General features: G+C 50.1%; 1 long non-coding RNA gene across 1 annotated transcript in view; it reads right to left on the bottom strand.

Annotated features, from left to right (window-relative positions):
• Window positions 1-501: 501 nt before the first annotated feature.
• LOC143373404 (uncharacterized) overlaps window positions 502-24271 on the bottom strand; it is a 91195-nt gene continuing 67425 nt past the window's right edge. The window contains exon 4 of the long non-coding RNA XR_013086459.1: window positions 502-2492. This is a non-coding gene — a long non-coding RNA (uncharacterized LOC143373404). The remainder of the gene's footprint in view (window positions 2493-24271) is intronic.

Below are 24271 nucleotides of genomic sequence, written 5' to 3'. Positions count from 1 at the left end.
TGTGGAAATCGGATCGTGGGCAAGCCTTGCGGCAAAGTAACGGGCTGATAGTCCAGTGAAGTTAGACGGAAATCTGCCCAATCTGCGGAATAATTCCCACCAAGCTAAATTTTGCTATGGGCCTTCATTTAGTCGTTTTAAACAATATGTCAAAAGTCCCTATCGATCCGACTGTCGCTAAACAATTTTACAGAGGGTTGAAATAAAACAACAGTTTTTCGCGAGTATCTCGTTATCTAGCAGTTTTGCGACAAAAATAGTTATTATACAATTTATAGCCTAGGAAATTCTCTACAAAAAAGTCCTATGAGTTTTTTTCGTAGGAGTAATGAGAACGTCAGCACGTCAGTACCTACTCTACCTCCGAGATGGTGTGGAAATGAGTGTATTTAACTTGGTGCGATTTATTCCGAAGACAAATCCTAATTTCACTGGACTATGATGTGCTGACGCAGACACCAGCAGCCCCTTGTGCGAAAGATTCCGGCGAACTGGCCGAAACGATAGTGAGACTATCTACTTAAGTAGTTGCTAAGTAGTAATTTAAACAGGGACTACTTTCCACGTTGATACCTGGAACGCAAGCGTGGAATTTCAACTTCATATATCCCGACAGGGATTCACGCAGAGAGATTTTCACAGCCTGAAACTTCCCATTCGCGATGACGGATACGCGGGGAGACATTTCTAGACGAGCCTGGTGACAGATCGCTGTTCGGAAATGACTACAGCCTCGCGGCTGCTTTTCATTTCCCATCCGGTTAAAAGCGGAACGCTGTCGCGGCGAGATTTGAATAGATCGTTCGCTGACCGTTAGACCGCGTTGTCAGAGCCATAAGACGGCATTAGCCGTGTTGAATTCGGTGCTGTAGCCGTATGCACACGGGCTATCGACCCACTCGCTAAGGGGGCCACAGGTTTCTGGTTACGGGTGCCTGTCTGCGAATCACGGGGATCGAGCCGCGAGCCCTGATACGGGGATGCACTAATCTGCGAATGGTAAACTGACCGACTCTGGGCACGATAATTAGTTACAGATCTGTTACTAAGTCGACCGCTCGAGCGGCGTGGAACGTGCTCGGCGAGCCAGAAGCCTATGAAGTAATTACTCTGTCGAAGGGATTCTAAGTCTCTTGTGGGTACATTCGTGTTACGCGCAGTGGCGGTCGCAAGAAACTGTACAAACCAAACAGTAACAGAAACGTAGATGCATTACTCTTTCTCTTTAACCCCCAAAGCCAAGCAACCACGGCAATTAAATTCACCGTAAAAAAAGTAAAGAAAAATCAGGGAAAAAGCTCGTACCATGACGGACAGGTTCGCGAACCCAGTTCCGTTTCCCTTTCTCCCCAGCCACGGTTAATTAACCGCGACTTCCGCGGCCTCAGCTCGCTGAAGGAGAAGCAGGGGCCCGTCAACCACAAATCTGATAAAGAATCGCATCCGGGGGCCCTTGCTGCCGGCAGCCGGGCACTTTTCGCGCGCCAGATCCGAGGGAGGAAGCTGGCTGAAATTTCGCGCGATAAATACGTAATTACGCCGGCGAGTGAATCACGCCGAGGCAGGAGGATGCGTGCACGCCTTCCAAGGCGCGAGAAGAGCGAAAAGGTACGGTGTCGAGAGGAGCGACGCGTTAAAAGGACGCCGTGGCGTACTCTTTCATCCGTTCCCGTCTCCGCGGCGCAGAAGCACGGCTTTCGGGGACTTTGACTGTGAGCTGGCTTTATTATTCGTTGGCTGCGGACGTGGAAAATAAAGCACGACGGAAATTAACGAAAGGACGCGGGAAAGTGTCGGTCGGCGGGGGTGGGTGGTCTTTAAAAATCGCCTTCCAGCGTGGCGCGCGGGTAACACGCGCGGAATCCCATAAGCTCGTCGGACGGATAATTGCATCGCGATTAGTCCCTGCGTCCTGCTCGTTTTTTCGGGGCTAGGCCCCGTTATCTTCGTCACGTACGGCGGCGCTGGAAAGCGGGGGGAAATGTATTTCGTCACGTCTCGATGCGATAACACCGGGGAGAAAGAATAAACGGCGAATCGTCGGCGGGAGGAAACATGGAAATTTGGTAACGCGGTCGGCCGCGATTAAAGTCCGCTCCCGGTTTATGGCGCGCTCCAGACTCGCTTCAGGCGTACTCGTGCGGATGAGGGATTAATGTCTAATGCGATTCGGCGTGCACTTTTTGCTGATGCAGTGCCGTGAACGTATTTTGGCGAGCTTGCTTTAATCTCCATCGTGCACGTACAATAGAACTTTCATTATTGGCACTTTTCTAGCACTTCTCGTTTCATGTACCAGTAATGTTTTTACTTATCAAATAGTCACGCTAACCGTCCGAAATAACAGAACTTCCACTGGACCTACTTCTGTGATGCGCACAGTGTTTCACAAGGAGAGATATAACTAATAAGAATTGACCGGGACGTTGACTTACTCCACTTCTGTACGTGGCGTCTGGAAGCGCTTCTACTAAACCTTAGCCAGGCACAGTCTGTGAACAGAAAGGAATGAAAAATTGTTACCAAAATGTTGTAAAACAATATTAATAAACGTGCAATCTTAAGAAAATTCGACGTTATCGTCAATTGCTCGCAGGCACCCGCAATTATCCCTATCCGGGAATCGACTCGAGCGTCACCGTTCGGAGCCACCCCCGCGAGGTCTCTCGAGGTGCCAGGCTGAGAGGAGGAGGCCGAAACGCTTGGCGGCCCTCGTAACCCGGTGTCGTGACTCCGGTGGCCGACCTCGTTCAACGGCGTCGTCATTAAATGATCCGCGGGACTCGCAGCGAATCCTCGGCTTTAAGATCTCAAGCTGTTGCTAAGGGATTGATGGTGTTACCATGGCGACTGGTGAGGGCCTATTGTTGCACCCTGTCGGATCCCTGGCACCGCGTCCCCGCGCCCCGACCCCTCGCATGGCATATTTATTTGCATGTAATGTAGGCACGCTCGTCTCGGTCGTCTCGCTCGTCCACACGCACGACACATCCTGTCGCCCCGTCGCCGTCGTCGTCGTCGTCGTCGTCGCGGCCCGCGTGTGTGCACGAACGTGTGCGTGCGTGCAGCGCGTTTATGCATCTATGCCAGTGGTACCAAACCCCTTGACGAGTACCCCCAGGGCAACGTCCTACCTTTAAAGACGAGGGATCGACGTGAAAAGTTTCACGGGAGCCTGCAGTGGTAACGAGGGCCACGGAAAGTTCTCCAGTTACGAGGGTGAATCGCCTCACCAAAGCTATACCGGCTCTATTCCCCTCCCCGTCTCCTCGCGGCGCTAGTTGGCCGGAGGACGACAGGAGAGCGAGCCGCTTGTTGACAAACGCGACACTGAACTGGGTCGAAAGAAATCCCCGCGTTTCACCACTGTCTTTGGGTGGGGCGGGGCGACGAAGCGAGGCGCGACGAAGCGAGGCGCGCTGGTGGAAAGTAGAATTGGACTTCTTTGGTCAACCGCGGCGCATCCGCTTTTAGCACCTCGTCGTTAAGACACCCGGGGAACGACGTTATTACACTGGATCCTCGGAAAGTTCGAAGGATTGCGTAAGAACGTGCACCGGGTTAATAGGTTAATCGCGGGCTACGGAGCACCCCATGGTTTTTGCGCCAGGCTGTATGCAATCCAAGGGAAAGAAGAGGAGTTCCGAGAGCAATACACTCTATCCTGGTTTTACAATCTAACTTGTTTAAGTGCGAGAGGGAGCGGGGTAAATATTGTTAGGGAAAAGTCACGTGGTCCTCGCGGATGGTATATTCTTCAGATGTAATAAAAAACGTGTGGACTAGAAATTCGAGTGGATCAGTTCAAATTAATTCGAAGGAATCTCGCTATGATTATTCTCCGCAATTAGACGAATCACCCTATATTTATAAATCCTTAATAAACGCCGCGTATTTGCGTCTGAATCCCCCAAGCTTTTCTCCGTGCCAGGAAAAAGATGTCTTGGCACATGTGTCACGCGTTGCTCCATTTAAAAGGCGGGCGAGCAAAGGATGGCAGATGCGCGTGTATGCGTCAGTGCACGCACTTTCATCCCGCGTAATTAAAACCACGGCGTCATCCTTCGACCGGGGAGAGAACGGAGCATAATGACGCCGCGATGCCACCAAGACAAGGGACGACACCACGCTCCTCTTCAGCGCGCGAGTTTCGTGCGTGCGCTCGCGTTTCCCCGCCTCTGTGTTCACGTTCCTCCGCGCGTTAATGCCTGCTCGAGTATGAGCTTCGATGCTTCTGCCGCAAAACCGGCGTCCCGACGCTTTACACGCATTCCTGCACGCCTGTTCTACGGGCCTATTATCGTAAAAGGTAATAACTGTTGCGGAGTGACCGTCTTTTCATCCCTTTTCTCATCCTTCTTTATTTTTTCCGCGGTATTCACAGAGGGCACCTAAAACCATAACTTAAAAGCTGGAAAGCTCTACAAACTACCAGGGTAAAACTATACAATACGCCCCAATTGACAAAACGCCCCACCATTATTTTACGCACACAAACCAGAATGTATCGACGCGATCGTCAGATTCGAACTTGCCTCAGTCGGCCGCAACTGCCGCAATAAAAATACGAGCAAATATTACGGCTTTTAAAAAAATATACAAGAATTTATATTTTCGGCCTACAGATAATTTGCGGTGAGTATGTGAGAAATTCAATTTTCTAAGTCACTATGGTTTTTGCGATAAATTCACACATATATTTCGAAAGTAGACAAACTAACGTCTTTAAATCGTTATTGGCGAAACCTTTTTTCTCTACGTTGTTGCTAAATTGAAGCCGGGGCGTTTTGTACTCCAGAATTTACAATATGCCCCAGCAAAGAATTTACAATACGCCCCAGCTCAAAATCATATTTTTCACGAGCAACGTATTTCTTTTCCTTTTCGTGGATAACAGAAACGTCATGCAAATATATAGTGAAACATATAAAAAAAATTAGAAAAAGTCGGCTTTGCTTTTGATCGCAAAGATATAAGAGAAATAAGACTGGATACAGTGCACATTATGCCACATGTGGTTACATGAATTCTGTACAATGTACAATCCCCTATGTAATCCTTGCGGCAGAAAAGTCAAAGAAGAAAATGTAAATAAAAAATGATGTAATAATTTTATTCAAGATTGTTCTATTTTTGTTAATAATATTTTTTATAATATATATTCTATAATATTTTGATAGAAATAATAAAAATTAATTACTTATTTATGTCGAGGCCTTTTGTCACATAGGTGGGGCGTTTTACTTGACGACTGTGTTACAAAACGCCCCACGTAAGGTTCAGGAAAATAATTATCCAGGAGAGACCGGGGCTAGTTGATACGTTTTTCAGTTTTCAATTTTTTTCATTTTTATTTGAATTAATTACTTGATAACAAATATGCTAAAACATACTTTGGCCCTTCCTCTTTAATATATAGTAAGCGAAAACTTGAGAAAACACATAGAAAATGAATGAAAAAATGTTATTTGGACGATCAATTTGGAATATTTGGATGAATCAAAACTATTTACTGTTTCTCTACATAAACGAAAAGAGTAAAAAAACGATTGTTAACGTTAATGTACACACACGTACGCTGGATCGTAGGAAAGAATTGAACAGCAATCACCAGACCGGTCTCCCCTACAGTTATTTCCAGTTATGTTTTTTTCACAACTTCGGTGTAGTTATGAAGAGTAATGAACACTTAATGTGTTTACACAAAAAATTTAAAGAATTATTAAAAAATATTGGTTTCATAGATGTTTCTTTAAAAGCGGGGCGTAGTGTATAGTTTTACCCTAAGCTATTTGCGAAGCAGATCGAGAAAATACAATGCACGTGGTAGGAGAAGCAACCTCGCAAGCTGGTATCGTTCCGCGATCATTGTCAGGCTATCCAGAAGCGCATGCAGCCCTCGAAAACCTCCCGGCGAAAGCTCCCGAAGAGTATCGATGCACCAAAGAGAGCAAGCAGAAAGCAATTCCCCCGACACTGTCCATATTCATCGGCGCGGTGCATCCACCCCTCCGCAAGGAAACGAATTATTTCAGACGACTGGAGTGATTATCAATCCACATATTCCCGTACGAACAACGCGGGCTGGGTATCCTTGCCAGACGTGGCGCGTGTAGTGTGCGTGCGCCGTGCAGCGCCCCGTTCGATGATTACCCCAAGTTATTACCTAGATGCTGCCGCCTTTTGTGCCCCGCGGAGGACGCAACAACGCCGTCATCGGTTTCCTGCCGATTTGTATTACGGCCGCCATTGTGCAGTCCTCCCGAGGACACCGCGCCCGCAGAAGGACGATGGAAGGAAGCTCCTCGAGGATCGTCATTTCCGGAGCGCAGCGGCTGCCTCTGCTCGCTTTGTCCCCGTGATTATTCCTCGCATCGGTTCGTGGAAGGAGCACCGTCGTCGGGCCCCGTTACATAATGGGGGATGATGCACTCATTACGGGCGACGTCAAGCCGGAGAATCTGCTTTCCAAGCGCTCCGTCGGCGCAGGGAAAAGAAGAAGCCTCTGCGCGGAGCCTTGGAAGCTTGGGAACCGCCACGCTTGGGGAATAATTCGCTTTCGTTTGAGACAGCCGTCTCGCTATTCGTGGCCACCTAAGGACGGTTTCGGATTCTCCGGTTGCGAGGAAGTGTAATTGGATAACGATACAGCGTGGCAGAGACGCGGGCTTTCGTGCCGTCTGTATCGCCGAGTTAAACGGTAAGGGAATCAATTAAAAGTATTGACAAACGACAGCATTGACGAGGGAGGAACAAAGAGATTGATTCGTCCATTTGGAAACGATGGCCCTTTTTGTTCGGCTGTTCGATCGCTAAGATTTTCCGCCAGCAATTTCCAACGTGACACGTAAATTGCTGCTCCGCGCGCTCCGGCGGGCGTCCAATTTTGAACGGAACGATTGATAACAAGGAGTACAAAAAGGAAGTTATAAAACGCGGTGACAGAGGAGAATAGAGTACGCGCTCCACCGTTCGCGAGATAATATTTAAATTCTCCAGCACGATCCAGGCTGCGCCACGAAATTTTCATAATCGCTTTTGATATCCCGTTAATTATTCTCTTTACAGGCTAAGGCACAACGTCGGTCAAGAAGGGACGTTTCAGCTCGCTGCAAACCCGTCCGTGCCCCCCGCCCAGGGAAAGAAAGCCGTTTACACCCTTAAACGTGGATCGTTTCGCGTGCGCGTTGCACGCAAACCAGGCCCCCTCTCCTCCATGAAATTATAACGGGTTCCTGAATAAACAATAAAACGAAAGAATAGCTTTCGCAAGAATTTCCTCTTTGCTGTCGCCGCGGAATAAACCTGGCTGGGGTAAAGGGCCGCGGCTTTACGAGACACCCCCGCGACTCCTGGAAACCATCCCTCCCAGCGTTCAAAGCGACTTTCTTAAGCGCAAAGCGGAGGCCCCCTTTAGCGTATAACTCCGTTAAATTTAAACAGCCGCCCGTGAGCGCGAAAAGCAAGCCGCTTACTTATGAATATTGCACCCCGGTACAACCCTTTCGACTTACACCGAGAAGCCGTCGCCCAAAGTGATGGCTGAAGAGTGCCAGAAATTACCTAAACACAGTAGCTGCCGCGATCTCATAATTGGTACACCCGGCGAGCGAATATTTCTTTGACACGCTGTGGCTGAAAAGCGCGGTGGCGAGGGGTGTATTTCTTATGGAATAAAATCCTTCTGGAAAGAGGGAAACAGTGGTAGATTTTTCCTTAAAAAGCGGGTGCCGTGGAAATGGCCGTGTGCCGGAGTATGCGCGAGATTCAGCGATAGAACGTGACAAAGCGGGAACCGCGGAGGAAGGGGGCCCCAGGCATAAAGGGTATAAAACCAGCGCGGGGAGGAGAGAAGAAGAGATCCGGACTCGGTCGACTCGAGGGTCGTAACTTTTTCGCCAGGATTATAAAATTAACGTCGAGCGTCGCCCTCCCACCACCCTCTCGCCCCCTTTGCCGTTCGCCGCTGTATTCCGTCGGCCTCCCCGGAGGGCCGCAATAATCGTGAACGTCAAATTTAACGTTTGCGCTCGGGCCGATGCAATCCATTAGATATTGCTCGTAAAGAGGCCTCGTATCTCGGCTGTGCATGCACACGCGTGTGTAAGCGCGCAGCCCCGGCTGGAGCGTGAACGGCTTTTTTTCCGAGAGAGGCCACTTTCGTACGCGTCACCCAACCCCCCTCTCTCTCATTTCCATTCGACGATGAACGATCGCGGACCGGCTACGTAAAAATTTCCCCATTTTCGACGACTGCGCGGACAATTTATACGTGGCCGCTCCTCGGTGCGCTCGTGGACGAGCAACATAATACCCACCCTCTCTTGCACTCTTCAACGCAATTGGATCTTGCTGGTGGCTGGACGCGCGAAATCCAGAGCTTATCGATCGTGCTCGTACGTCGAGAGTCTTGCCTGGGATATTTTTATAGTGTATTCTATTTTGCGCCTACACTCGGCCGCGCACGGTTTCGGGCTGGGAATCGATTGTGGCGGAGGGAGCGCCAGTGGTTGATTCGAATCACTGAAAACTCTCTGCGTCGAATTGGAGACGTTCGTTCTAGTTCGCGAGTATATGGTTGTAGGTGGCACTTGAAGGTTGGAAGAATCGAAGTGGTTTTAGGAAATTAATGATGTTCCATCGCTATTGCGGATCCGCGATTAAAAGATACCGTGCGAGACCATTTAGTCTGGAGATTACACGCGGAATGACCGGAGGAACGCGCGCGAACGGTAAAACGAGCCAGCATTGACGGTAGAGGGGAAGACAGACAACGCAACGGTGTCGAAAAAAAGCAAAATCTAAACTACCCTCGATCGATGGGCCATTGCCTCGCAGTTCGCCGCGTCAAAAGCGCTGCTTGGCTATCGTCTGTGCCTTTACCGCCGGCCCTAACCACCCAAATCGATGGCTGCTCGAACGTGTTTCCCTCCTAAACGTTTTCGGCTAGGCTCGTTACCAGGTACGTGCACGCGCGCCGCAGACATATTCGACGCTTGATATCACGTCCGATATCTTAACGATACATCTGCCCGCCTCGATATCGTGATCCGTACTAGTAGCAATCTACGCGGGCGTGTATCGCGGCAAACAGCCGCGGCTGGCGGACCGTGGTCAAACACGGATCACGATAATACGAGTACTAAACACCGGCTGTATATCGCTGCATTATTGCTGCCACGAACACGCGTGCACACGGGGCCTCTGCGTGCTCGGGGATGGAAACGAAACGCCGAGGCCCCCTGTCCACTTCGTTTCGCGATGGGGCGATTGTCTACGATAGAGGAGCGACGAGGGAAAGACGATTGTCGGTGACGGTCAAGAGAGGAATGATTCCAGTCGTTGCGGAAGGAAAGATCTTGCGAAGTCTGCGTGTTGACTAAGTTTCTACGAAACTAGAGGTCCCTCAGAAATTACTTCGGGGTCCTAGTCCTCAAATTCCCTTCATTTACCTACAGGGAAAATTTCCGCACGACTTCGCGCTTATACAAATCTTTCACCAGCCAGATCTAACAAGTAAATATTCAGTTATAGGGAACAGAGTTTCCAGATTTGGAATATATATTTTTAAAGTACTCATAGTAACCAAGAAATCCTGAAAATTATATCTGCAATGGACCTATTTTACTCGTGTTATCAATAACATTCAATATAGCCTCAAAGCGTATGCCGAAAACGGCAAAATCCTCTTATTTAAGAATAATTGGCTAAAACCTGGAATATGTATGTTTTTTGTGGTGCTGAATCCGAATATGACGTTAGTGTTTGTGTAATAAAATTCTAAGGTAGTTCTCTTAATAAAAAAATCCCTTTTTTGGATATAACTAAAAATGGAAAGGCTGGAGAATTTTTTAAATATTTTTTCGGATAAACCGTACCAATTATTTTTATAAATTTTATAAGTAATTATTATTATTAAGCGGCTTTATTGCACGACACAAGTATATAAGGAAGAAAAGGGAGAAACTCTATTCCCTATAAGTGAATGTTTACTTGTAAGTAGCACTCGGTTTTACTCCAACGACCAAAAAATCATTTCCCCGCCGCGACGAGACGGATATACGTCATCATAAATTATTCGCGTTTACGAGCGCGCGGTTCTCCCCGGGGCCAGAATTACGGTTAATTCGTAATAAAGCCTCGTAAAACGCGCAGTCTTAGCTGCTCCTCCGCGTTAGCGGCGTATTACCAGAGTTTTCCAGCCGACTGGTCGCGACTTATGTGCACATACGGGGAAGGAGACCGGCTCGTGTACCTTGGCGCGCGAATCACGGAGACGGATCTCACGTTTCCAGCGGGGAAACTCAAAACCAGAAAGCCATCAGCGCCAGGGCGTCGTTGGTTTATAGCTGTTTTGTTGCCTGTGCCAGGTGAAACGGAAAACGCGTCTACGTAGGCGCTGGGATATTCCATTTCAAACGCTAATGGATTTCTTTGGATTCCTCTGATCCGCGACCGGCCCGCCTGCGCGGGGGGGAAATCGCGTGAAAGACGAGCGCCCGAACACGCGAAAAGAAATTAACGAGCACGATCCTGGCCACCCTCCACTTCATCTTCCTTTTCCATTCAAAGGAGGGACTTCCTTCTGTGTACTCAAACGAGACTCGTCTTGTGGCTCTCTCCTGTCAACTTTCAGATGTCGCACTCGCAAAGGGATCATTCCACGCGAAGTCGGACACTTTTCGGAGTAACATGTCGGATTTTGGTGCAACTTGTATATGTTGTAGTCTTTAGGGGTATATCGGAGGATTTTTCGAAATATAAAAAATTGTGGATGTTACAGCTCTTTGAAATATAGTGTTTACTATTTTTCCAAAAATTATAACTGTTGAACTAATAAACTGATAAAAATTACCTTTTGGGTGCTTAGTAATTGTTCTAAACAAATGCAATTTTATAGTTGAAGGCACCTTTTTAAAAATTTGGAAAAAATAGGAGGAGAAAGCCCTGTTTTTCCTCTTTATGGACATGTTTTGAAAAACGTGGACGATTTAAAGTTGGCCAAATGAAAATTAATTGAATGTAACGCTGCGTCAAATCGCACCGGCTCGACTGGTCGCTCGGGCCGCGCGGTACTCTCAACTCTTACTCGAGGAAGCATTCAATTATACAGTAGTTAAAACTTGACATTTTTCAACGTTATTCTACAATTTGCCCAGCATAGGTACCTCAGGAATCGACGTGACCGAGCAATTCCCCGAAACACAGCCCGTCGCGGCGTAGATTTATTCCATCGCCCGAAGATAAACAAGCCCGTAGATCAAGTCGCCAGCACGCTGCGCCGTTCACGGGGAGGAAATGGCCAAAACCTCTGTCTGCCAGGGAAACTGACACGGTGTGCGATTGAAGGCGGAAGAAAGACGACCAGGAGAGGGCAGACAGGTGGAAAAAGGGACGGGAGAGCCACGGGAGAAGCACACGCGAAAGTGAATTTCCACGCGGGGTCTCGCGAGCTGCCTCGAGTTGGTCGATCGCGGGGTGGATTTCGGTCGGTCGTGGCGGTGGTTTTCGGGCCGATCGTCGGCTCGGTTAAAGCGTAAATGCCGGGTCTCGCAACGCGGCCCTCCTGCCACGCGAAACACCATGGGCACCGTGACCGCGTCCGCTGCAATATAACCCTGCTAGGCTGGATGTTATAACGCTGTTAACACCCGTGATCGCTTTCAATCCGCGTAGTTCATCATCCCATATTGGCTGGTGTTCGGGCGAGAGCTGGTGCGAGGGAGGACGGAGGCGTGAATTCAGCCGCCGCCCCGAGCGGGAATCATTGCTTGCCAGGCTGAAATCATCAAGCCGGGGTATATAGAACGATGGAGCGAAGAGACCTGCCCAAATAGGCATAAATCTGGGATTTTCGGGCGGGCGCTTTAATTTCGATCGTCCATCGCGATGGCGCAAGTCCCCGGCTGCGTTTGTCACACTCTCGGTTAATCCTTCCTCGTCGATTCACCGTTCCCAATGCTGAATTTGAAGCTTACTGTCTTCCCACCGCGAAAAATCAGCCGGCAGAATAATGGGGATTTAAATATTCGTATTCTTCACCGAAAACAATGTCCCACGGACAGTCCGGCAAAAGGGTCGCAGTTTACAGCGACGTTTTTCCCGAACCAGCCACTGTGCATGGAGCAGAACAAATTCCCAATACTGTCAATTTACGACGCGCAACGTGACAGATTTTCAGTGAAACATGGAGACCCCTGTTTCCAGCGACAGCGATCATTTCCAGGCGTCGTTTCCGATTGCTCCGAGGGCTGCGCGGGAGTCGGATCGCGATTTAGAATCGAAGGCTACGGTGATATGCTACGGTGATTCAGCCCCTTCGAAAGGGTTGGCTGGTGTTGGCTGACCATTCGGTATCTTTCGTCGTTATTTTCGCGGCACTTCGGGGACCTATTAAACCGCGCCTCGTTCACCATTAGCCGCATCCAGGCCGTTATTCATCTAACGCCGATGGATTCCCTAATAATGATCCAACGACGGCGCAGCTGACAAACAACGCGTAATGACAACGTCGGTTTATGCAGGTAATTGCTGCCGCCCCTGCGCCGCTTCATTACGCCGGTAATGAAAAGACGGAAAAGAGCCTCCCCCCAAAACTGGGGAGCGGTGTATCATCGTGGCCGCGGCGAGATACCGGGCTCGGGGCCGCAATCATGATAATCATCGACATCGCCGTCATCATCGTCATCTCCATGAACGGCAACGGCCGTCCGCGCTCGCTCGCCCCTTGACGAGGGACCGTGTCGGCCTGAAAGCCACGGTGATTGCGACTCCTCGATTTATTGAACGCGATGGCAAAACCGCCGGGCATTACGGCTTTCCCGAATTTACATGAAAATCGAGCCGCGAGGGGCGGTCTTATTTTAATTGCAAACGGAGCAGCTTCGTCGATTATCCGGGGGAAATTCAATCCGCGAGCGGGTAAAGGTGGTTTTAACGAACGGCCACCGAAGGAACGTACTTTTGTACGGCTTAATGATATTTCAATGAAAATTCATTACGCCAGCGACACGACTGCAGCGGGACATCCGTGGAATACCGAACGCATAATTTGCTCAATCAGCCATGATATTATGAATGGAAGCAACTACAAAAAGAGATGCATAATCGATGAAATATGCCCATCGGTTGGTAAACGTATTATCGAAACGCCAGCCGATACGTTTACGCGTTAAACAGCGAACAGAGAGAAGCTGCGGAGGGGTTGAGAGAGTAGAGCAGAAACAACGGGGGGTGAGATCGCGGGAGAACGCTACAGCCAATCACCGACAGGATCTCCCCGGGTCGTCGGTTGGAAAAACAGCGGGTATATGTTTCCAGACCTGTCCCTGGCGACACCACCCCTACTGGTAATAGCTTTAGCGGGAATTTTTGAAAAACACCGGAAAGCCCGGGCGTAATACAGCGTGAAAGGTCTGTAAAGCGAAATGGCGGCTGGCGCCGTTTGAAAGCGCGCGACACGCCAGCGTGCCCGTGGAGAGCCCGGGAAATTTCAGCCGCGGAAAATCCCGCTGTTGGGTGGTCAGAGGGAGGGGTGGTTTTCACCGGGAAAGGCCTCTCGCGATGGTGCTCAACGCCGGACCGGTTTATGGGCATTGCGCTCTCGCCCATGCCGCAATCAAAGCGAGAATCGAATGGCGAGCGGAGCGGGCGCAATTTCACAGGGCATGAAACACTGACTTCATTATCCGGTTGTTAATCCTACGCCATGAGCGGATCTCCCGCGCGATCCAACCCTCCCCGCTCTTCCGCTCTCTTTCTCTTGCTCGCGCCCTTCGCGCGTTCCCGCGATAACGCCGCCGTGATAACGCTCGAGCCGCGCGAGGCTTGAATTTCGCGGGCTGGCGCGGACGCAGCTCGACGGCAATTCAGGAGTAACGACGTGCTTCGACGACATGGCCGATGATTGATAGGGGTCGCATTTTTCCGACGGATAGATTTTTGCGACGGGGTAATTGCATTTGGAATGATCGGTTTCATGATTGGAGAGGGGTGTGTCACAAAGCGAGAGGAATTGTTCGTCGAGGTAGTGGTGTTTCGGGGTTCGTGTAATCGTGAAAGTTAGAAGCTTGATGGTGCGGTAGTCTGAATGAAGGCTGGATAAGGTTTCAGTATTAATGCAAGACTGGTTGACCAGCGACGAAAACCGCCTTCGCTGTATTATTTATTAACCGAGATCAACGTCCCGTCGACGGGCTAGACTTCGAGGCGGCCTTAAAAGATTCATGCCTCCCCCCCGACCGACGATTATTTCGGATTTGTCACGAACAGAGAAACCGTTTTTCGACCTCTTCGGAAACTTGGTGGTGGCACGCGAAGTATGGTTCTGTGGAATGTGAAACCCTGCTGACGGATTCTGTCGAAGTGTTGCCCTTTCCGGTGAATAATCGAAGAAATTTCACGTTTGGATTTATACTTTCCATGATTTTAAACGTATCGAGTTTTATGGATGAAAGTTTGAAAAAGGAAGCTCCTTATAGCTGGCGTAGATTATACCATCGAAAAGAATCCCATTTAAAAACATTGTCGTAAATTAATATTATATTAATGTTCTATATTTAACTTTACAAAAATAATGATATGTATTAAATAATATTAAGCAGATATATTTTTATACAATTAAATATTGTATTCAAAATACTTGGCGCTGCGGTCCGCATTGGTGTTGCTAAACTGAATAAATGTGTTTAAATTGCATTAATCTTTTTCTCTATTTCTTGTGCGGAAAGTAAGGGCGGAGTGCAATAACGAAACAAAAGGAACGTAAGGGATTAACAACTTCCACGTCTTTCAGTCAACGATTTCGAATGTGGAGAACACTTGACGAGGGCAGCCATTGATCTCGCGAGCGAAACGGTGCACGTCGAAGCCGCAAGGCGAGCGCGGCCGTGATCAGGAAGTAAGAACGTGTTTACGGGTTCGCGACCGCAACGCATCAAAGGGGTTGCACACGTGTGTTTCCATACACGGAATACATATCAATACGCGCGTCTCACCGCTGGCGATGTGTTTTTTTTTTTCATCTTTTTAGACGGCGCACTTGTATCTGTGAGCATTTGCACGCGCGCGAACCTGCGTACAGGGTGATTCTTGCGAGTGGGTCGAGTGCTACTCTTTTCTAAGGCAGAGGGTAGGCAGAAACTTCTTACAATAGCTAAGGAATCAAACGCGAGACACGTCTGTGAATCGAAATTGAAAAAGGATCGAAGCTGAGTGACGCAAGGGCACTTTTAAATAAAAAGAGATATGCGGTTGCACTCAAATCGGATAGGTCTAAATTATAGAACATCCCCTACTATAAATTGTTCTACTATTTCTACTGAGAAAGCTGTAGCTCGACCTGATTACGAGAATCACCCTGTATAGGAAGTAATAAGCGGGGTGAATGGTGATGTATTCATAATGTACGGTGGTCTCCTCCCCCTACCCCTCTCATCGCTCTTTCCCTCTGTACAATTTTTCTCCCTCACTTCCCCCCGTGTCCTCTGCCTCTCTCACAGATTCCTTCTGTCTCCCTCTGCACCCCTTTCCCTGCCGCATTACCCCAGCCGCACGGCAACGCACACCCTTCCCACTTTCCTATATAAGACTGCACTTAACGCATTCATTGCGCCGCCCTGCATTGACCAGATCAATGCACTCGAATGCGCCTGGCACGCAATATCGTTGACGCGTTGCGAAATCTCGATGCCGACCGTGGCGATTTTAACCGATAACGCATGGCCACTCGGAATTCCACACCCCTTTGCTACCCTTCCTCCTCTCGGTGGATCGGTCCCGATTGATCTTTGAACAGTAATCATCGACGATCGAGGCTACGGAAGTCTACTAAAAGGGAATTGCATTTATACACCCCGAAATTGATATCGAACAGTCAATAAAGATCGGAAGCTCGAGAATTGAGAGGTCCTCCGAAAAGTGAGCTAGATTCAATACAGATCCTCCCTCCGCATGTCCAATATTCACAAATAGCTATCGCCTATAAGTGACACGCGTCTATATACCTCAATCAAGCTGCCTAGCCCTCTGCCACTTCCTTGAGCCTCTTCGCACTGAAATATAAAGCAGAACTCTGTCCCCGATCTACGTCAAGAATTTCGTCCGTCGCGCAACCCCGAAGACGAATCCTCCCGCCTTCCCAGCCGCTGAATAATTCACTGTCTCGCCTCCTGGTCAGCCACGTCGATAAGGTTCAAAGGACGATGACGAGGCGTCGAGAGACTGGCCGCGGTGAGCCTGGTCGTACAATTAACACAGATACGGCCGTCCCGCTGTGCCGCGGAGTGCGGTGTAAATAAACCGCGTCGCTGAAAGCGCGTAAAACACGCGATCGCGAGGGGCGCGGCCATAAGAGGGAAGCGAAAACAAAAGGAGAAGAACGAAAGAGTCTTCTGCGGGCGAGAATCTTGACTCCGCGCCCGCTTATCCTCTCTCCTTTCCGCCGCTAGCAACGGTGCCCGTCACCTACGCCTCGTCAACGACACCGTCGAACGACGAACGGAACACCGTCGGGGTAACGCGACACCACTACCATTAACAGCCGCCATTACCGCCGTCCCATTTCCCTTTACCTCCCCTCGGAACCCCATGTAAAAATCTCTCTCTCCTCGGGATTGCATCGCGCATTCTCTCGAGCGTGCACCGGTTCAGAGTCCGTGTAAGGACCTCCGTATGTGTTTCACCAGGTCAGGTCAACGTCCTGTCCCTGACAGCAAAAAGGGACCGAGAGGCAGAAAAGGGATACGTGGTGGGAGGCTCCGCGGTACGGGGTGGCGGACGTTGAAACGCTGGGATCGAAGGGTTGAGGGGGAGGGAGCTGGGGAAGGAGGCTCAATCCTACTGATACGCTGCACGCACCCCGCACCCTCCCGTCCCCCTTGCCATCTCTCTCTCTGCCCTCCTGAGTCGATGAATGCACTTCTTCCTCCGCGACGCCGTGGCAAAGGGTGCACTCCTGGACTCGGAAGCCCTGTGTGTACCGTTGCAAGGGTGCGATTGCATTTTGCGAGTCCACGTGCGACACCGTTAGGCCGCTCGCTGGCAAACGACGGATGCGTTCGCAGGGCCGTGGTTACGCACGGGGGAACGACCTCTCGGCTTGGGGTGTAAAATAGACACTGAGGTATCTCACGCTGGAGCAAGTTACCTCGAACTTTGTCGCTCGAAGTCGCAAACTTTCCAGTACTTTGCGGACCTGTTTGAACACCGCAGCTTAAAGTAATTATCAGGGGGAGAGGTGTCCTCAACGTTGATCGAAGGCTGTAGTAGATATGCGGGGTGAGGTGTCGTCCGTGGGCCAGAACGTTCGCATGGAGAGAGCTCTGAACTATCGATACAGGTTATGAAAATGATTCGCCGGGTTCAACGACTCGGCGTTGCACAAGGGAACAGAGCCTCAAGACGAGGAATACGATCCTGGCAGCGACCGTTGACGCACAGGAGCCGATGAACGAGGGAAATGAAAGCGAGTGCTGATCTGCGAATTGATTCGAAGAGAGGCCTACCCCGCTGGCCCCAGCCGAGGTGCCGGTGCCCCATTCACGCGTTCACAACGCCGTCAAAGAGCCTTTCACGGGAATTTTCACCTCTGGATTCACGCGAGACGATAAATTCCCGCGTTCCCGCGCGGGCACACGCGTGTACGCGAGCCATCCATTTGTAGGGGGCAAAAGGATCTCGCAGCTACGAACTCTCCTTTATTTCTTCGCCTTCTTTTTTTTAATGACGTCGAAGCCACCGCTAATGGGCGCTCTCTTGCTGCCAGATCATTGGCCGAGAGCTACAAAGGGAGCGCGTTTCATAAGAAGGGAATATAAAATCACACCCCCGCGGGGCCCCGTGGAGAAGGTGTTGCACTTGGATAGAAAATTCCCTCGCAGCGAACATTGATGTGCAACGTGTTCGTCGGTTAATTCTAACGGCAATAGCCACCTCTCCACGATAACCTAACGACGTTATCCGAAACAGACTTTCGATCCCATTCTTCCAGCGCATCCTCCAATTACACTCCGTCGACCAATCCACTAACTAACCCCCTCCATTCGCCCGCCGTATAAAACATTCAGCAACGACGAAAATACGTCCTTTACAACCGCGGATTCGCCTGGCCATCAATCGCTTTTAATCGTCGCGATGCAACCCCCGCGCGCTGACGCTCAAAAACCAGATACAATATCAATCATTTCGCATCGACTAGTTGCAGCAATAAATCACATTGTTGTCGAACCAATTTGCCCCGATCCTTCTGCCATATCGATTCCCTTTGTCGCGTTCATTTGTTGCGCCCATTGTGCCCAGCCACCATCTCGTCGCTAATGCGGCCCGCGAAATACCCGCTCGACGGAAACCAGCGTACACCGTTCCGCGATCGATGCTCGAAAGCCCAATTACCGTGACTTTTTCCGCGAGATACGGCGCGACGTATGACGGATCCCATCGCCGAGCCTGGCTTTCACGACGGCCTCAAAGGATACCGCCCCATACATCCCACCTGGGCCTCTTTATTGTGCGATACCTGTCGATTGTGGGTGAACCTCGAACCGAGTCACTTACCACCCGCGTATATTGCATTCCTACCTTTCCACTTTCCATTCACCGTACCGAGCAAAGTATTCCACCGATATCGCGGCCGCCCGTCCTCCCCCCGCCACGCTCGATATTTCCCTTCGAAGCTGGAAAATCGGGACGAGTTGCAGTCGGCTTAACGCAGAGCCAATTCAGGGATTGATTCGCCAAAGGCCCCTTAGAAGGCGGCCGGCGTCTATTCACGGGATGGTCTCCTCTTTTTTCACCTCCCCTGCCTCTCGCTCCCTTTCTTCGCCGCTTTTCACCGGGAAACGCCGTGCCGTAGCGATAAATTTTCTTACGAGGATACGCTTTTGTGCGAGCCGGGACGCGCACAGGAAATCGGCTCGACGGTGGCTAGAAAGGCTCTGCGTACCTACCTCTGTCGAGCAGAGCTGCGCGAATTACGGTGATAGTAGGAGCTGATTACTCGGTGATTTTGAACGATGAAGATCGCGAATATTTCTACGTGTTGTACTTTAATTGCTACTGGCAAACACCTTCGAACCACCCCTGTAATCGCGCACCCTTCATTACCTCCCATCGTCCCAATTAACCTCCACTTCTCCGCCCCTCTGCTCTCCACCGACACCTTTATCGCGTTTATTAACGACACCCCGCTTCGACTCGTGTGCACTCGAAACGGTCCCTCTCCTACGCCACGCATTATCCCCGGAATCTCATGCAAATAGCCCGAAATCTGACCACCTGCAACAACACGCAGCGTCGGCTCCTCTCGACCTCTCGCGCGCGAGAGAGCGATTAGAAAAGATTGAACGGGCATCCCTCTATCCGCAACAGAGCTAAACGTCCGCCCCGGTCTCGCGATCCCCGCTGAAACCCCTCGACGCAGAGGGGTCCCCATTCACTTCCACCCTACCGCTGCTTTTCCTCCTTTTTATCCAACGTCGCTGCCTTTTCACCCGAGCTCCCCGCTGGAAAACGTCGTTATACACTATAAGTTTCGTCTTCGAGATACTCGCCGCTCAGATTCAGCCGATTTGTCAGGTGAAAAGGAAGAACGACACCGGGGGCACCGCGGGGGAGTTCGCTTAGGGGCGGGCAACCCAGTAATGACGTTCCCTCGCCTCACCAAAGCATGAATAACTCGATCTTCCGCGGGAATTCGTCGACGAGAGCGCGCCCCAATGACGACGTCGTTCCGACGTGTTCCTCGTACGGAAAACTGCGGGCGGGCAGATGCAATTTAAAAACGAGGGAAAACAGAATTCAGGGAAACGTCTCGTGACACTAGGATTTCTCAGTGTTGCCGTTTCGCGATTTTGCTGTGCCTCGGTTGATTTCTTTGGGGTACGAAGAGGTGTTCGAAAATGGAAGGAACTATGAGAGTCTGGAATACTTTGATGAGTTGAAAGGCATCCACGTCGAGGATATTGTGAGATCCCTCGAGTGCTAAGGGATGAACGGAGGTGGTTTCCCTAATGAAACTAGCTGCGATCCTAGCGAAAGGTTGGTATCACTTTCCAAAAGGAATCCCAGACGAGGGCCTGTAACATTTAACTGCAACGAAAACGCCGTTTTCGGTGTCGCGTTTCAACCGTCGAAATTGTTTCTAACGCACGTTTCGCTCCGACACGTTCGCGGTGTCGTTATCAGCAGTAGCAGGTTACTATCTTAATTAGACTGTTAACAGGCGGGGATCGTCTGCCGTGCAGGATCGTGTTTCCGCGAAGCCAATCTTGAGTGCTCGGTTTCCACTGAATCGAGGCTCCGCTACTACAACTTGAATTTCCAAGCGATCGCTTCGTAGAGGATAGAGCACATTCTACGTTTGGCCGTAGAGCTAACAGTGAATTGCTAATTAGACGTATTCAATCGTAGGAAATCCTAGCAAGTGTTCCATAGCCAAAAGAGTCGAGACAGGGAAGAGTCACTTGCAATTAGTGAATACAACTCTGGGATTTGAAATTTAATACGATTACGATTAAGATAGAGGATCTGAAACTGTCCGAATCCAGTGACCAGCGACAAGTTCTCAGCAACGAATCTGCAAAGACAGAATTTACCTAGGATTTATGCAGCCCCGCGTTACAAAGGAGAGAAACTTCTAAAGGGAAATAGGAAACTGAAGTTTTCCAGGCGCACGGAGCGCGACGTGTTTCTCTAATTTCAAACTGGACACACGCAAACTGATGACATTTGCATTTCCATCAGGAATTCGGGGTCCGGTTCCGTTGCAGTAGCCGCGCGCTGCTGCACGGAGTTGTACCGGCGGTCACTGATTAAATTGGAAAGTCGGGAAAATCAATGCATCACGTCTGCTCCGTGGAAATTAAGGGGAATTGGACCCTGGACCGTGTACCGGAAACGTGTTTCGCTGCGATTAAGTGCGCTGGATAGCGCCGAGTGCTCGAGAGAAGGAGCTTCGAGGAATCGTAATGATTTCTAATTATCAACAGAGGCAGAAATTTTTTTAAAAATTCTATGCGATAAATCTGAAGCCTCGCAAGTTCTGTAAAAACCCACGAAATTTTAAACAATAATTTGAAATCACGAATCTCAAGACAATCAATGTACTTAGTCTACTAGAAATCCTCCAAATTGTGTACAATTAAGAAACACAGTGCCAAGCATGCAAGAATCCCCTTTTCTACTGTACCTGCAAAGAATGGTACCCAGAGAATTACAATATCAAAGATACAAATCACTCGAAAGCTACCAGAACACAAAGCGACGCGCAGACTATTCCCAGGATGTCTACTGACATTTTTCACGATCAGACGGATAAATAGTCTGTTTTAGAAACAGTCTCAGTGGGTTAATACTGTGCAGCTGGACCGGTTCCAAGACGAGTGTGATGCAAATGAGCCGGGACCCCCCACGAGACCCGTTAATGAGACGATTTAGCCACGAAATCGTGGAGCAGGCACGGTTAAACGTCCTCGACCAGTGGAGATCCCGTATTAACGCGATATGACAGAGAGATAGATGTGGGCCCCTCTCAGAGTCGTGAAGGCGTGATGTTGCCACTGGCTGGACAAAAGGCGCAGCAGTGTTAAACGCGACATGAATCTTCCTCGCAATGGTCTCGCCGTCGTTACGACGAGATTCGAACTAGTTTCCGGTACCCTGGTCTGACGAACGAGCTCGACAGATCAGTCCGCGCGATTCTAACGACCTTTTGGATGAACGTTAAGTCTTTCAATGCTGTCAGAGATCGCGAGCATTGGGTGTCGTTGGGGATGTAAATAGTTATCTCGTAATTAATGAGATGAGAAAGGCCAATCGACTCGTTTAACGTTATTAAGCTTTCCAAAGGACGAGTTAGCAAACCTCCCCCAATTAACAGGTTAAAATTGAAAGCAATCTCAGCAGCTCCTGCCTACAGACATTCCAATGGGAGTGAAACGGGAGATGAAGCGTTTCGCTCGACCTGATCGTTCCCTCTCAAAATCCCCCCAAGAAAGGAGCACCGTTTCGGGGCTTAGCATTCAATCGACGCGAGCATAAATCGTGGACGGGCGCGTCGCGACGATCCCATCAAGATCCGCGGTCGGTGGCGGTGATAACGCGTCCTCGAGAAGAGAAACACATTCGTCTCGGCAAAGTTTCGTCCGTTCCCGAGCGGGAAGCTGAGGGCGCGCTCTCCTCCTCAACCGTCGTCGGCGAAATTATATGCGGAATCCGTTCCCCGTGGAAACGGGTTTCTATGGGCTCGTGCGAAATACCGGGTGTCTTGACAAGAGCAATTTATCATGCTCGATCTGTATTTGCATACGTCGTCAAAGGGCCCCGTCGCTTATGCCGGGGACAGATTGCACAGTCGAGTGCCTTTTGAAATTCGCGATGTGTTTGCGAATACAGCCCTCCCCGCCGCCCCGTCCGTATCTCTCGGCATCTCTTTATTTCTCTCTCCGCTTCCGTGTCCCTCCTCCGGCCGAGTCCCCGACGCCGGTGCCACGAAATTTCTATCGTTCTACTTAACTCCCGCTTATCTCGCTTCCACGGCAGTCTTTTGTGCCTCGATTCGTTCGCCATGTTCCCCCGTTTAACGCTCGACCTTTTCGCGTGTCCATCCGGAACCCTCTCCCTCCTCTCGCGATTCCCAGCGTCGTTTCAATCTGTCAGGTGTGCAGAACCTTCTCGGCGATCCCTCCAGGGGCTCGAGGTTTCCTTCCCTTCTGTTCGAGGCAAACGATGCGCGAGATATGAACTCGTTACGCGTACGGAGGACTTAACTGATCGTCCGCAGAACCTGATCTCGCGCGAGGGATCGTTGCGTTGATCGTTGCGCAGGATTTTCAGAGGATGGACCGTGGGCTTGACGAAGGTAGGCCTCGAATTGTACGCTGGTGGGTATTCATGCAGCCCGTGTGTCAGCGAATGCTCGTCAACGGGATACTGAGGTAAACGTGACATCGCGGCGACTGGGTCCTTTGTTCGCCGCGGTAATTGCTTCGGAAAAATTCGAGCTACCGATGGTTTGCAAATTGAGAAGCATGTAAGTGGTAGAAGCGAAAATGTGATCTCACCTCTGTCTTAAGACAGTCCTAAAAATCCAAGTAAATTATCCCAACGCTTACAGAGTTTACCACCGTATTCAGCATGGAATTTAATTCTTTGTCGCGAAGAATATAATTTTTCATTTCTTTGACACCTACCATACATCGTTTATCATATCAACTCCTCAATTGTATTTCTCTACGAGAGATCGGAGACTTCCAAGATGTGCCTGCCGAGATGAAATCTCACGACGAGAGTTACATAATTCCGTCGTTCCCTATGAAAGAAGCAAACTGCTCGCTATCACGCTGATCAGCAGCGAGATACACAAGGCGCAGCAGATCGCCACGGCTCGTGAGTCGCCATTAATCTTCGATCACCAGCTCCCGTTCGCTCGTAGCCTTCAAACGATGACGGGCACCGAAGGATCTTCATCCGTGCACGGCTGCACCCTTCACTCCCGTGGCTGACCAGTGTCCAGTTTCGTTCCCATTCAAGTGTCCCGAACGAATCGGGATTACAGTTGTCACGCCTCTCCGCGCAACAACGTGCTGCGGAGTCCTCGATACAGATAAGTCATGCGCTGTCGTTTTTTAGCAGACCAGGCCGGGCCCTTCAACGGACGTCGGTGTCGCTAATCTACCGGGACAATTACTCATTTACATTCTATCCTCGCAGACACGAGTTCCCTCCAACGTGTTCCGCCTCGCTGAAGCGACTTGACAACTCGACTGGTCTGTCGTCTCGCGACGCGCGATTTCCAAAGATTAGACTCCGCAGATTCCTCTTACGAATGCTCCGGTCGAAGTTGATCTTAGATTCACAAGAACGAGGCGGAACCTCGGCTATCCCGCGAGCAGACGCACGGGCAGCGGCTGAAACCTGGCGAAATTTTTCTCGGTCATTACTCACAGTCTATCTCCCCGTTTGTCCAGAAACCTGACCAGAGAACAGACCCCACGTCGGTCACGCCTCTTTCCAGGGATGTCCGAGCGACGGACGAGTCCTCGATACAGATAAGTCATGCCCGTCATTTTTCATCGGGGAGCTTTCAACGGTCGCCAGGAACCAGGCGACGTCGCCGTTCAAACGCGTCCAGCGCTCGCCTGGACTTTTCCACGGGCGCGAGTTTTATCTCGCACATCCACCCTTAATTTGATTAATCGAGGAGGATCTTGACCCTCCGGTTCGGCATTAATCACCCTCTCCCGGTCGTATGCATACATGGCCGCGACATTACGAG

The sequence above is a fragment of the Andrena cerasifolii genome, chromosome 9, assembly GCF_050908995.1.
Source record: "Andrena cerasifolii isolate SP2316 chromosome 9, iyAndCera1_principal, whole genome shotgun sequence".
NCBI classification, from domain to species: Eukaryota; Metazoa; Arthropoda; class Insecta; order Hymenoptera; family Andrenidae; genus Andrena; species Andrena cerasifolii.
The sequence above is the reverse complement of the archived record's forward strand: the minus strand, read 5'-3'. Positions and strand labels throughout refer to the sequence as shown.